General features: G+C 52.0%; 1 non-coding gene across 1 annotated transcript; it reads left to right on the forward strand.

Moving 5' to 3' along the window:
• The first annotated feature begins 821 nt into the window (after positions 1–821).
• On the forward strand, positions 822–916 carry trnai-uau (transfer RNA isoleucine (anticodon UAU)). The gene is made up of 2 exons: positions 822–859; positions 881–916. It is a non-coding gene; the product is annotated as a tRNA-Ile (tRNA).
• Positions 917–5042: the final 4126 nt, after the last annotated feature.

A 5042-nucleotide genomic window follows, 5' to 3' on the forward strand; every position in this document is an offset into this window, starting at 1 on the left:
GTGCGCCTGTGGCGCAATTGGTGAGCGCACGGGATTTATACAGCAGTGCAAACAGTGAGCAATTCCGAGATTGTGAGTTTGACCCTCACCGGGAGCCGATGTTTTCATATCGGAAGTTGGTTTGCTCTATTTGCTGGACGGGTGACTTGTGATCTGCAGGGATGCCAGCAGCAGCAGTTCAATGTCTGCACCGGTTGAGATTCTTATGGGCGGCACGGTAGCACAGTGGTTAGCACTGTTTCTTCACAATTCCAAGGTCACAGGTTTTAAACTCAGCTTGGTCACTGTGTGGCCTCTGCACGTTCTCCCGTGTCTGTTTACCCCTGTGTTCGTTTTCTTCGGGTATTCCGGTTCCTGTCAGGAGTCGCGAAAGAGGTCCGTTCGACGAATTGGACATTGTGTATTATCCAGTCGTGTTCCCGAACCAGGCACCGGAATGTGGCAACTCTGGGCTTCCACAATAACTTTACTGCAGTGATAATGTAAGCCTCCTTGTGACAATAAAGATTAATATTAGTGACTGCCCAATAACTGCATGTCACCAGGTTTCTAAGTTTAAACACAATAATCTTTATTTGTAACAATAACTATAATTAATTACGCACCAAATGCAACTCGTTAACTGTGATCTAATTCTCCCCCCCCCCCCTCCGCCCCCTTCCCGCATCCGCCCCCTCCCTCTCCCCCTCCAGCTCCCTCCCCAGCCCCCTCAACTCGCCCGCACCATTGGCACACACGGCACAAACAAACAAACACAGAGGGGAAAAGACGGCTGTCAGAAAACGACGAAAGTAAGAATGATTCGACACTTGGTTCAATGTGCTCCAGTGGCGCAATCGGTTAGCGCGCGGTGCTTATACAGCAGTGCAAACAGCGAGCAATGCCGAGGTTGTGAGTTCGATCCTCATCTGGAGCAGAAGTTTTAATACAGGAAGTTGGTTCGCACAGTTGGTTGGACACGTGATTTGGAGCGACGCCAGCAGCACCAGTTCGATGTCTGCACCGGTTGACTTTCTTGGGGGCGGCAACTCCACAATAACTGGAATGTGTGCATCGTGGTTCGCACTGACAGTTCAAGGTCACAGGTTCTATACTCAGCTGGGTCACTGTCTGTGTGCCCACTCCATGTTCTCCCATGTCTGCGCTAATTTACTCCAGGTGTTCTGGTTCCTCTCACGAGATACAAAAGACATCCCATGAGCCGAAGAGGAAATTGTGTATTATCGAACAGTGTACGTGAACTGGTACCGGAATGTGGCAACTCGGAGCTTTCCACAATAACTTTATTACAGGTTAATATAAGCCTCCTTGTGACAATAATGATTAATATTAATTGCATGTGACCAGGATTCTAAGATTAACCGCAATCATCTTTATTAGTACCGATAACTATAATTAAATCTGCACCAACTGCAACTCGTTAACTGTGAACAAATTCCCATCCCCGCCATCTGTTACACACATGGCACAAACAAACAAACACAGAGAGAAAAAGAGGGGTGTCAAAAAAACAACTCAAGTAAAAATGATTCGACATTTGGCATAATGTGCTCCAGTAGCGCAATCGGATAGCACGCGGTACTTATACAGCAGTGCGATGCCGAGGTTGCGAAATCAACTCTCACCTAGAGCAGAAAATCTAACATAGGAAGTGATTTCGCACAGTTGGCTGGACAGGTGCCTTGTGATTTGGAACAACGCCAGCAGCACCAAAAGAACAAAGAACAATATGCACAGGAACAGGTCCTTCGGCCCTCCAAGCCCGTGCCGACCATGCTGCCCAATTAAACTACAATCTTCGACACTTCCTGGGTCCGTATCCCACTATTCCCATCCTATTCATGTATTTGTCAAGATGCCCCTTAAATGTCACTGTCGCCCCTGCTTCCACCACCTCCTCCGGTACCGAGTTCCAGGCACCCATCACACTCTCTGTAAAAAAAGTGCCTCGTACATTTACTCTAAACCTTGCCCCTCGCACCTTAAATTGGTAATTGACCCCTCTACCCTGGTAATTGACCCCTCTCCCCTGGGGAAAAGCCTCTGACTATCCACTCTGTCTGTGCCCCTCATAATTTTGTAGACCTCTATCAGGTCGCCCCTCAACCTCCGTCATTCCAGTGAGAAAATACCGAGTTTATTCAGCCGCTCCTCATAGCTAATGCCCTCCATACTATTTGTTTTTTAAAAAAAAAAATTTTTTTTAAAGGTTTCACAAAATATCAACAACAAAATGTAAAAGGAACCCAATAAAATTAAATACAAAACAAAACAAAACAACCCAGTGCCCCCTCCCCGCTGTACATAAAAAATATATTAACATCCGCCGAAACACACAGCAAACATAGCAAATATATACACCCCCTCAGATCCCCCAGTATAGAAAAACAAAAATAAAATAGAACCCCCCCCAGGTTGCTGCTGCTGCTGCCCATTGTCTACTGTTCTGCCAGGAAGTCCAAGAACGGTTGCCACCAACTGAAGAACCCTTGCACCGATCCCCTTAAGACAAATTTCACCCTCTCCAATTTAATAAACCCCACCATATCGTTGATCCAGGATTCCACGCTTGGTGGCCTCGCATCCTTCCACTGAACAAGAATCCTTCAGCAGGCTACCAGGAACGCAAAGGCCAGAACAATGGCTTCTTTGAATGGTGGAATGGACTCAATGGGCCGAATGGCCTTACTTCCGCTCCTATGTTTTATGGTCTTATGGTTCGAGCCCCCCACTGGAGGAGGGAGGGATGGGCCGCTTTCTGCACCAACTGAAGTTCCAGAAGGTGGAGGAGGGACTGGTGGCGGGATTAGGGGCCCCAATTGGGTTGGAGGAGCTGGTCAAAGGGTTAGGGAGCATGCAGGCGGGGAAGGCACCCACCCCCCACCCCCGCTGACGAGCCATATGCCCTCCTCGGCCAGCCACGCGCCCGCGCCCCATGCCCGGCCCATTCCCCACGGCGGCAGACCCCCATCCCTACCGCCTCTACTCGCTCCAGCTCCCCCTTGACCATAGCAGCAGCAACCCGGTTCCCCCCACCCCCCAGCTAGGACCCCTCCTAGCTGCATTGCTCCCCCCATTGCACTCCCGCAAGTCAGCTGACTCCTGCTGACCCCGGCCGCTCCCGCCTCTCCTTCGACTCCTCCCATTGTGGGACTTCCCCTCCCCCTCCATTACCCACCAGCAGGCTCTCCACCTCCCCCTTCAATCCCAAGCACGGGAAAAAATGAGTGCTTCCCCATCCCAGCCCCACCCCCTCCAGCCTTCAGCACGGGAAAATGCCCGCGCTTTCCAACTGCCCAGCCCCGCCTCCTCTGTCGCAGCTCCTTTTACAGGCCCAGTCCCCTCACCCCCGACTCAGGCCTCCCCCTCCCCCGCGGGGCCCCATACCCCCTACAGGCCATCCACCCCCTACTCCGTTTACTTGTCCCCCTCCAGACCCAACCAAAACAGTGCTCAAACCACACTAACCACCCACAACGAACAAAAACTAAACAAGAACAAAGAGCCTCCCCTCAAAATGTAACACAACAACAACAAGCCCCGACCATTCCCATGTCCGACCCCCCCATCCCGACCCTCAGTTTGGGTCCAGCGTCTCGGCCTGAACAAGGCCCATGCCTCCTCCGGGGACTCAAAATAATGGTGCCGGTCCTTGTATGCGACCCACAGACGCGCTGGCTCCAGCATGCCAAACTTCACCCCCTTCCCTGTGCAGCACCGCCTTTGCCCGGTTGTACCCATCCCTCTTCTTTGCCACCTCTGCGCTCCAGTCCTGATATACTCAAACCTCTGCATTCTCCCACCTGCTGCTCCTCTCTTTCTTGGCCCACCTGAGTATGCACTCCCGATCAGCGAACCAATGAAACTGCAACACCACCGCCCGCGGCGGCTCATTAGCCTTAGGCCCCCATGCCAGCACTCTATGAGCCCCTTCCAGCTCCAGGGGCTCCTGGAAGGACCCCGCTGCCATCAGCAAGTTTAACATGGTGACCACATAGGCCCCCACGTCTGGCCCCTCCAGCCCTTCCGGGAGGCCCAGGATCCGCAGATTCTTCCGCCCCGACCGATTCTCCATCTCCTCGAACCGTCCCTGCCATTTCTTGTGGAGCGCCTCGTGTGCCTTCACCTTTACCACTAGGCCCAAGATCTCGTCCTCGTTATCTGAGATCTTTTGTCGGACCTCGCGGATCGCCACCCCCTGGGCTGTCTTGGGTCTCCAGCAGCATATCAATAGAAACCTTCATCAGCTCCAGCAGGTGCACTTTGAACTCCCTGAAGCAGCGCTGGATAACCTGCTGCTGCTCCTGCGCCCAGTGCATCCACGCTGCCTGAGCCCCGCCCGCCGCCATCTTGCTCTTCTTCCCTCGCACTTTATTTGGCTTCACTACCACATTTTTAGTTGCCCCGCTCCTGATCCAAGCCATACACTGTCGGGGGAATGTTGCAGCATTCTTCCCACACCGGGAAATGACAAAAGAATATCGTTGGGGGCCCTAATAAGAGCCCAAAAGTCCGTTCCAAGCGGGAGCTGACGAACGTGCGACTCAGCTCTGCATAGCCGCAACCGGAAGTCATGCCCTCCATACCAGGCAACATCCTGGTCAATCTCTTCTGCACCCTCTCTAAAGCCTCCACATCCCTCTGGTAGTGTGGCGACCAGAATTGAACACTATACTCCAAGTGTGGCCGAACTAAGGTTCTATACAGCTGCAACATGACTTGCCAATTCTTATACTCAATGCCCTGGCCAATGGAGCAAGCATGCCGTATGCCTTCTTGACTACCTTCTCCAAATGTGTTGCCCCTTTCAGTGACCAGTGGACCTGTACTCCTAGATCTCTGTGACTTTCAATACTCTTGAGGGTTCTACCATTCACTGTGTATTCCCTACCTGCAATATACCTTCCAAAATGCATTTCCTCACATTTGTCCGGATTAAACTCCATCTGCTACCTCTCCGCCCAAGTCTCCAAATGATCTAAATCCTGCTGTATCCTCTGACAGTCCTCATTGCTATCCGCAATTCCGCCAACCTTTGTGTC

This window comes from Scyliorhinus torazame, chromosome 5 (assembly GCF_047496885.1).
Source record: "Scyliorhinus torazame isolate Kashiwa2021f chromosome 5, sScyTor2.1, whole genome shotgun sequence".
Lineage (NCBI taxonomy): Eukaryota > Metazoa > Chordata > Chondrichthyes > Carcharhiniformes > Scyliorhinidae > Scyliorhinus > Scyliorhinus torazame.